Genomic DNA, 10,811 nt, shown 5'->3' with positions numbered 1-10,811 from the left:
GCGGAGCACAGGCTCCGGACGCGCAGGCTCAGCGGCCACGGCCCACGGGCCCAGCCGCTCCGCGGCATGTGGGATCCTCCCAGACCGGGGCGCGAACCCGGTTCCCCTGCATTGGCAGGCGGACGCGCAACCACTGCGCCACCTGGGAAGCCCCAAGAAACTTTTAAATGACAAAAAATATTTTAAATCTACCCACATATTTACCATTTCCAGTGTTTTTTGTATAGATCCAAGTTTTCATCTGGCATCATTTTCCTTTCACATGAAGAATTCCTTTAACATCTCCTGTGATACAGTGGTTTTCTTGTAGTTTTCAAAATTTTGAAAAATTTTAGTCATTATGTCTTCAACTACTTTTTCTGCAGTGCTTCCCCTTACCCCACCCTTTCTCTTCTCCTTCTGAAACTCTAATTACACATATGTTAGAATGCTTTGATATTGTCACATGGCCAAATGCTCTGATCTTTTTCCTAGTCTTTTTTTCTCTGTGTGCTTTAGTGCAAATAGTTTCTATTCTATTACTATGTGTGGATGTTGATTGATATTTTCTTCTGCAGTGCTTAACCTGGTATAAATCCCAATAAGTGAAATTTTTATTTAGTATATTATATTTTTTAGTCTCCAGAAATCTTCCATCTCTCCTCATTCTGTTCACGTTTTCCTTTAAATCCTTGAGCATATTTATAATAATTATATTAAAGCCCTTTTTTGCTAATTTTATCATAGCTTTCATTTCTGGTTTGTTTGTTTTAAAATTCTGTTTTTATTGACTGATTTTTCTTCTGGTTGTGGGTCACATTCTTCTGCTTATTGGCATACATAATTTTTTTGATTGAATGTTATATGTTTCAAATGTTACATTGCTGAGTGTCTGTAATTTAAAGGATGTTGAGGGGTTTTTTTTCTGGCTGGCAATTAAATTACTTGCAGATCAGTTTGATCTTTTCGAGGCTTGTTTGTAAGCTTTTATGGCAGGTTCGTAGTAGCCCATGCTCTAGGGGTGGTTTAGCCCTCCTATTAAGGTGTGACTCTTCAGGTCTCACTATGGAGTACCCCAGATGATTAACAAGGCCTTTCAAGTCTGACTGGTCAGACTATGTCCTGTGGAGCTCTGGGAATTGTTTAGCTTAAAGCTTCCAGGTCATTCTTTGCCCAAATTCATGGAGTTTCACCCACTTCTTTGTCGCTTAGTATCAAGCAAAGTCTCAAGGTGACCCCTATGGAGAATGCTGGATCTCTTTTCTCTATGTAACTATACCCTCTCTAGAACTTTGTCCCACAACTTGCAGCATCTTCTGCCTTCCTGAACTCTGAACCCTATCTTCTCAACTCAGTGACTTGTGCTCTGCTTGGGAACCCCCTCCCTACACTGTGGTCCAGAAGGTGCCTACAGGCAGAAAGCCAAGGCAGTTGTGAGGTTCACCTCACTTATTTCCTTTACCCCCTTCAGGGATCACAGTCTTGCACTGCCTGTGTCCAAAGTCTGAAAACAGCTATTCCACATCTCACATTCGATTTTTTAGTTGCTTACAGCAGGAGAGCAAGTTGGAACCCTATTAGTCCATAATGGCCAAAATCAGAAGTCTCTTTTAATTTCTTAATGTGGTGAATTACATTAATTGATTTTCTAAATAATTGATTTTAAACTTTGCATTCCTTGCACATCTGGCCTAAACCCAACTTCCAACTTGGTCATTATATCTTCTTAACGTATTGCTGGATTTAGGATAGATAGACAGGAGCACAGACAGGTATGTAAGTATATATATAGATAAGTAGATAGATAGGTATTCTAAGTTCTGAGTGAAATTGTCATATAATTTTCCTTTCTTGAAATGTCCTTGTCTGGTTTTGGATTCAAGGTTGTGCTGGCCTTATAAAATGAATTAAGAAGAGTTTCTTCTGTTCTATAGAAAAGTCTGTGCATGAGCAGAATGATAAATTCCTTAAATGTTTTGTAGAACTAGGCTGTCAAGCTGACTGGACCTGATGATTTCTTCATGGGAATATTTCAAAATATTGATTCAATTTCATTAATAATTACAAGATTATTCAGATATTCAATTGTTTCTCAATTATATTTTTTGTAAGTTATACTTTTGTAAGAATTTATCCATTTTATCTATTTTTTCAAATAGTGTACATAAAATGGTTCATAATATTCTTTTGTTACCATTTGAATTTCTTCTAGATATATAGTTATGTCTTCTTTTTTATTATTAATATTTTTTCTTTTTTCTCTGTCTCCCCTCCCCCACCCTTCTCTTTCAGTACTGCCAGTTTGGTTTTTCCATTTTACAAGTTTTTTTTTTCTTTCTCAAAAGATTAACTTTGGGGTTTATTTGTACTCTCTTGTATGACTATATTGTCTGTCATTAATTTCTATTTTTTTTTAATGTTCCTTCTTTTGCTTTTTTTTTTAGTTTATTATGCTATTCTTTGTTTTTCATGAATTCTCAGCTACTTTGAGAATTCACAATCTTGTTGTCTAATTTAAATCATATATTTTCCTCAAAATATTGTGTTCCTCAGGTTCTGTTACATAATACTGGTGATATCATCTAGTTCAGAATAGTTTCTAATCTTCAATATTATTTATTCTTTTTTTTAAACATCTTTATTGGAGTATAATCACTTTACAATGGTGTGTTAGTTTCTGCTGTATAACAAAGTGAATCAGCTATATGTATACATATATCCCCATATCTCCTCCCTCTTGTGTCTCCCTCCCACCCTCCTTATCCCACCCCTCTAAGTGGACACAAAGCACAGAGCTGATCTCCTTACGCTATGTGGCTGCTTCCCACTAGCTATTTATTTTACATTTGGTAATGTACAATATTATTTATTCTTTAGCCCACAAGTTTTTTTAGAATTATGTGCATTAATTTTCAAACTCATGAGAATTTTCATGAGAGTTTTTGAGAATTTTCTAATTATCTTTTATTGATTTTCCATTTAATTGCATTGTAGTCCAAAAATGTTGACTGTATACTAATTCTTTGAAAGTTGTTAAGGTTTAATAGCCTACTGCATGATCAATTTTTTTCTTCCAGTTTTATAGAGGTATAATTGACATACAGCACTGTATAAGTTTAAGATGTTCAGCATAATGATTTGACTTACATACAATATGAAAAGTTTATCACAGTAAGTTTAGTGAACATCCATCATCTCATATAGATACAAAATTAAATAAATAGAAAAAAATTTTGTGTGTGATGAGAACTCAGAATTTATATTCAACATTCATATAAAACATACAGAAGTGTTTATATTCACCATGTTGTACATTATGTCCCTAGTACTCATTTATCTTATAACTGGAAGTTGGTACCTTTTGACTATCATCATCCAATTCCCTGTTCCCCCACCCCCTGTCTCTGGTAACCACAGATATGATCTCTTTTTCTATGAGTTTAATTAATTATTTATTTATTTAATGACATACTATTTGCATATAACACATCCTCCCATATACTTTTTATTTATTTATTTCCCAACATTTTTATTTATTTATTTTTGTTTATAAATTTACTTATTTTTTGGCTGCATTGGGTCTTCGTCGCTGTGCAAGGTCTTTCTCTAGTTGCGGCGAGTGGGAGCTACTCTTCGTTGCGGTGCGTGAGCTTCTCATTGCGGTGGTTTCTCTTGTTGCGGAGCATGGGCTCTAGGCATGCAGGCTTCAGTAGTTGTGGCACGTGGGCTCAGTAGTTGTGGCTCATGGGCTCTCGAGCACAGGCTCAGTAGTTGTGGCTCACGGGCTTAGTTGCTCCGTGGCATGTGGGATCTTCCCGGACCAGGGCTCGAACCCATGTCCCTTGCATTGACAACTGGATTCTTAACCACTGCGCTACCAGGAAAGTCCCATATGAGTTTATTTGTTTTTGAAGCATAATTGATTTACAACACTGTAGGAACTCCTGGTACATGACATAGTGATTCAATATTTCTATACATTTCAAAATGATCACCACAATAAGTCTAGTTACGATACCACGATACAAATATATTACAGGGTTATCAACTATATTCCCTGCACTGTACATTTCATACCTGTGACTCATTTATTTTGCAACTTGAAATTTGCACCTCCTAATCTCCCTCACCTATTTCTTTCATCCCCCATCCCCCTCCCCTCTAGCAACCACCTGTTTTTTCTGTATCTATAACTTTGTTTCTGTTTTGTTATGTTTGTTCATTTGTTTTATTTTTTAGATTTCACATATTAGTGAAATCATACAGTATTTGTCTTTCTCTGCCTGTCTTATCTCACTTAGCGTAGTACCCTCTAGGTCTATCCATGCTGTCACAAATAGCAATATTTTATTCTTTTCTATGGCGGAGTAATATTTCAGTGTGTGTGTGTGTGTGTGTGTGTGTGTGTGTGTGTGTAACACATTTTCTTTTTCCATTTTTCTATTGATGGAAGCTTGGGTTGCTTCCATTTCTTGACTACTGTAAATAATGCTGCAATGAACATAGAGGTGCGTATATCTTTTCTAATTAGTGTTTTTGTTTTCTTCAGATAAATACCCAGGAGTGGAATTGCTGTATCATATGGTAGTTGTATTTTCAATTTTTAGAGGACTCTCCATGTTGTTTTCCATAGTGGCTGCACCAATTTACATTCAGTACATGAGTGTTCCCTTTTCTCCACATCTTCGCCAACACTTGCCATTTGTTGTCTTTTTGATAACAGCCATTCTTACAGGTGTGAGGTGATAGCTCATTATGGTTTTGATTTTCATTTCCCTGATGATTAGTGAAGTTGAGCATATTTTCATGTGCGTTTTGGCCATCTGTATGTATTCTTTGGAAAAATATCTATTCAGGTCCTCTGCCCATTTTTTAACTGGGTTATTTGTTTTGGTTTTGTGTGTGTGTGTGTGGAGTTGTATGAGTTCTTTGTATATTTTGGATATTAACCACTTATCAGATATATTATTTGCAAATATCTTCTCCCATTCAGTAGTGGCCTTTTCGTTTTGTGAATAGTTTCCTTCACTGTGGAAAAGCTTTTTCATTTTATGTAGTCCCATTTGTTTATTTTTTCTTTTGTTTTCCTTAGTTGAAAAGAAATATTCAAAAAATATTACTAAGATTGATATCAAAGAGAATACTGCCAATGTTTTCTTCAAGAAGTTTTATGGTTTCAGATCTTACCTTTAAGTCATTAATCCATTTAGAATTTATTTCTGTGCTTGGTATAAGAGAGTAGTCCAGTTTGATTCATTTGCATATAACTGTCCAGTGTTCTGAACACCATCTATTGAAGAGGCTGTCTTTTCCCCATTGTATATTCTTGCCTCCTTTGTCATAGAATAATTGCCCATATTAGTGTGGGTTTATTTCTGAGCTCTCTGTGCTGGCTGAAGTGTCTCCATACAAATTTTAGAATTATTTGTTCTAGACCTGTGAAAAATGTCATTAGAATTTTGATAGGGATTGCACTGAATCTGAAGATTGCCTTGGGTATTATGGTCATTTTAACAATATTAATTCTTCCAATCCATAAACACAGTACATCTTTCCATCTGTGTTGTCTTCAATTTTTTCATCAGTGTCTTATAGTTTTGCAAGTAAAAATCTTTTACCTCCTTAGCTGCATTTCTTTCTAGATATTTTATTCTTTTTGATGCAGTTGTAAGTAGGATTGTTTCCTTAATTTCTTTTTCTGGTAGTTTGTTGTTAGTGTATAGAAATGCAAGAGATTTCAGTATATTAATTTTGTATCCTGCAATTTTACCAAATTCATTGATGAGCTCTAGTAGTTTTCTGGTGGTATCCTGAGGATTTTCTATGCATAGTGTCATATCATCTGCAACCAGTGACAGTTTTACTTCTTCCTTTCCAGTTTGAATTCCTTTTATTTATTTCTCTTATCTGATTACTGTGGCAAGTATTTCTAATACTGAGTTAAATAAAAGTTGTGAGAGTGGGCACCCTTGCCTTTTTCCTGATCTTAGAGAAAATGCTTTCAGCTTTTCACCATTGAGTATGATGTTAGCTGTGGGCTTATCATATATGACCTTTATCATGTTGGGGTATGTTCCCTCTCTACCCACTTCAGGGAGAGTTTTTATAATGAATGGAAGTTTAATGCTGTCAAAAGCTTTTTCTGCATCTATTGTAGTGATCATATAATATTTTTTCTTCAATTTATTAATGTGATATATCACACTGATTGATATGCAGATATTGCAGCCCTGGGATAAATCTCACTTGATCATGGCATATGATCCTTTTAATGTATTGTAATTCGGTTTGCTAATATTTTGTTGAGAATTTTTGCATGTATGTTCATCAGTGATATTGGCCTGTAATTTTCTCTTTCTGTGGTATCTTTGTCTGCTTTTGATATCAGGGTGATGCTGGCCTTGTAGAATGAGTTCAGAAACATTTCTTTCTCTGCAATTTTTTTGGAACAGTTTGAAGGAATGGGCATTAAGTCTTCTCTAAATGGTAGAAAATACTGGTGAAGCCATCTGGTCCTGGACTTGTATTTACGGGGTAATTTTTTATTACCATTTCAATTACTGGTAATTGCTTTGTTCATATTATCTATTTCTTCCTGGTTCAGTCTTGGGGGATTATACATTTCTAGGGATTTTCCCATTTCTTCTAGGTTGCTCATTTTATTGGCATATAATTGTTAATATTAATATCTTATGATCCTTTGTATTTCTGGCCATTGTAACTTCTCCTCTTTCATTTCTGATTTTATTGACTTGGGTCCTCTTTCTTTTTTCTTGACGAGTTTGGCTAAATGATTATCAATTTTGTTTATGCTTTTGAAGAACCAGCTCTTAATTTCATTGATTTTTTTCTATTGTTTTTTAAGTCTCTATTTCATTTATTTCTGGTCTGATCTTTATGTTTCTATCCTTCAGTTAATTTGGGGTTTTGTTTGTTCTTCTTTTTTTAGTTCCTTTTGGCATAAGGTTAGGTTGTTTATTTGAGATTTTTCTTGTTTCTTGACTAGGCTTGTATCTTTATAAACTTCCCTCTTAGAACTGCTTTTTCTGCATCCCATAGATTTTGGATCACTGTGTTTTCATTTTCATTTGTTTCCAGGTATTTTTTAATTTCCTCTTTGATTTCTTCTGTGACCCATTGGTTGTTTAGTAGCATATTGTTTAGCCTCTTCATGTTTGTGTTTTTTGCAGTTTCTTTTTTTCTTGTAGTTGATTTCTAATCTCATAGCACTGTGGTAAGAAAAGATGCTTGATTTGATTTCAATGTTCTTAAATTTACAAAGACTTGTTTTGTGGACTAGCATGTGATCCTGGAGAATGTTCCATGTGCACTTAAAAAGAATGTGTATTCTGCCCACTTCTGGATGGAATGCTCTATATATAGCTATTAAATCCAGCTGGTCTAATGTGTCATTTAAGGCCAGTGTTTTCTTACTGATTTTCTGTCTGGATTATCTGTCCATTAATGTAAGTAAGGTGTTAAAGTCCCCTACTATATTACAGTATTACTGTCAATTTTTCCTTTTATGTGTGTTAATATTTGCTTTATGAATTTGGGTATGCCTGTATTGGGTGCATATATATTTGCAACAGTTATATTTTCTTGAATTGATCCCTTAATCATTATGTAATATCCCTCTTGGTCTCTTGTTACAGTCTTTGTTTTAAAGTCTATTTTGTCTGATATAACTATTACTACCCCAGCTTTCTTTTGATTTCCATTTTCATGGAATATCTTTTTCTATTATCTCACTGGCAGTCTGTATGTGTCTTTAGTCTGATGTGTCTTTTGTAGGCAGCATATATATGGGTTTTGTTTTTGTATCCATTCAGCCACTCTATGTCTTTTGATTGGAGTATTGAGTCCGTTTACATTTAAAGTAATTACTGATTGTTATGTATTTATTGTCATTATGTTAATTGTTTTTGTAGTTCTTTTTTGTTCCTCTCCTTTCTTCTCTTGTGATTTGATGACTATCTTTAGTGTTATGTTTCAATTCTTTCCTCTTTATTGTGTGTGTATCTATTACAGATTTTTGGTTTGTGGTTATCATAATATATATATGTATCATAATATATAGATGATTACTTGATATCTGATTATTCTAAGTTGCTGATCTCTTAAATTCAACAACCCTGCAATTTTCCTCCCCCTCCACGTTTATTGTTTTTGACATCATATTTTACATCTTTTTGTTTTGTTTATGTATGACTTAACTACTTATTGCAGATATAAATGATTTTGCTTCTTTTGTCTTTTAACCTTCCTACTAGGAAGGTTACATATATGGTTGATTTACTACCTTTACTGTGTATTTGCCTATAATGCTTTCAGCTTTTCACCATTGAGTATGATGTTAGCTGTGGCCTTATCATATATGACCTTTATCATGTTGGGGTATGTTCCCTCTCTACCCACTTCAGGGAGAGTTTTTATAATGAATGGAAGTTTAATGCTGTCAAAAGCTTTTTCTGCATCTATTGTAGTGATCATATAATATTTTTTCTTCAATTTATTAATGTGATATATCACACTGATTGATATGCAGATATTGCAGCCCTGGGATAAATCTCACTTGATCATGGCATATGATCCTTTTAATGTATTGTAATTCGGTTTGCTAATATTTTGTTGAGAATTTTTGCATGTATGTTCATCAGTGATATTGGCCTGTAATTTTCTCTTTCTGTGGTATCTTTGTCTGCTTTTGATATCAGGGTGATGCTGGCCTTGTAGAATGAGTTCAGAAACATTTCTTTCTCTGCAATTTTTTTGGAACAGTTTGAAGGGATGGGCATTAAGTCTTCTCTAAATGGTAGAAAATACTGGTGAAGCCATCTGGTCCTGGACTTGTATTTACGGGGTAATTTTTTATTACCATTTCAATTACTGGTAATTGCTTTGTTCATATTATCTATTTCTTCCTGGTTCAGTCTTGGGGGATTATACATTTCTAGGGATTTTCCCATTTCTTCTAGGTTGCTCATTTTATTGGCATATAATTGTTAATATTAATATCTTATGATCCTTTGTATTTCTGGCCATTGTAACTTCTCCTCTTTCATTTCTGATTTTATTGACTTGGGTCCTCTTTCTTTTTTCTTGACGAGTTTGGCTAAATGATTATCAATTTTGTTTATGCTTTTGAAGAACCAGCTCTTAATTTCATTGATTTTTTTCTATTGTTTTTTAAGTCTCTATTTCATTTATTTCTGGTCTGATCTTTATGTTTCTATCCTTCAGTTAATTTGGGGTTTTGTTTGTTCTTCTTTTTTTAGTTCCTTTTGGCATAAGGTTAGGTTGTTTATTTGAGATTTTTCTTGTTTCTTGACTAGGCTTGTATCTTTATAAACTTCCCTCTTAGAACTGCTTTTTCTGCATCCCATAGATTTTGGATCACTGTGTTTTCATTTTCATTTGTTTCCAGGTATTTTTTAATTTCCTCTTTGATTTCTTCTGTGACCCATTGGTTGTTTAGTAGCATATTGTTTAGCCTCTTCATGTTTGTGTTTTTTGCAGTTTCTTTTTTTCTTGTAGTTGATTTCTAATCTCATAGCACTGTGGTAAGAAAAGATGCTTGATTTGATTTCAATGTTCTTAAATTTACAAAGACTTGTTTTGTGGACTAGCATGTGATCCTGGAGAATGTTCCATGTGCACTTAAAAAGAATGTGTATTCTGCCCACTTCTGGATGGAATGCTCTATATATAGCTATTAAATCCAGCTGGTCTAATGTGTCATTTAAGGCCAGTGTTTTCTTACTGATTTTCTGTCTGGATTATCTGTCCATTAATGTAAGTAAGGTGTTAAAGTCCCCTACTATATTACAGTATTACTGTCAATTTTTCCTTTTATGTGTGTTAATATTTGCTTTATGAATTTGGGTATGCCTGTATTGGGTGCATATATATTTGCAACAGTTATATTTTCTTGAATTGATCCCTTAATCATTATGTAATATCCCTCTTGGTCTCTTGTTACAGTCTTTGTTTTAAAGTCTATTTTGTCTGATATAACTATTACTACCCCAGCTTTCTTTTGATTTCCATTTTCATGGAATATCTTTTTCTATCATCTCACTGGCAGTCTGTATGTGTCTTTAGTCTGATGTGTCTTTTGTAGGCAGCATATATATGGGTTTTGTTTTTGTATCCATTCAGCCACTCTATGTCTTTTGATTGGAGTATTGAGTCCGTTTACATTTAAAGTAATTACTGATTGTTATGTATTTATTGTCATTATGTTAATTGTTTTTGTAGTTCTTTTTTGTTCCTCTCCTTTCTTCTCTTGTGATTTGATGACTATCTTTAGTGTTATGTTTCAATTCTTTCCTCTTTATTGTGTGTGTATCTATTACAGATTTTTGGTTTGTGGTTATCATAATATATATATGTATCATAATATATAGATGATTACTTGATATCTGATTATTCTAAGTTGCTGATCTCTTAAATTCAACAACCCTGCAATTTTCCTCCCCCTCCACGTTTATTGTTTTTGACATCATATTTTACATCTTTTTGTTTTGTTTATGTATGACTTAACTACTTATTGCAGATATAAATGATTTTGCTTCTTTTGTCTTTTAACCTTCCTACTAGGAAGGTTACATATATGGTTGATTTACTACCTTTACTGTGTATTTGCCTATACCAATGAGATTTTTCCTTTCGCAATTTTCATGTTCTTAGTCGTGGGATCAATTTTTCTTAAGTGTTCCATGCGTGTTTATTCACCAGTTATTGGGCACATTTTTCTCTACATGTTGATGAGCTCAAGTTTGTTAATTGCGCTGTTCAAATCTGCTATACCCTTGCTGAATTTTTTTTCA

Source organism: Physeter macrocephalus, chromosome 4 (genome assembly GCF_002837175.3).
Source record: "Physeter macrocephalus isolate SW-GA chromosome 4, ASM283717v5, whole genome shotgun sequence".
In the NCBI taxonomy this organism is placed as follows: Eukaryota; Metazoa; Chordata; class Mammalia; order Artiodactyla; family Physeteridae; genus Physeter; species Physeter macrocephalus.
The sequence above is the reverse complement of the archived record's forward strand: the minus strand, read 5'-3'. Positions refer to the sequence as shown.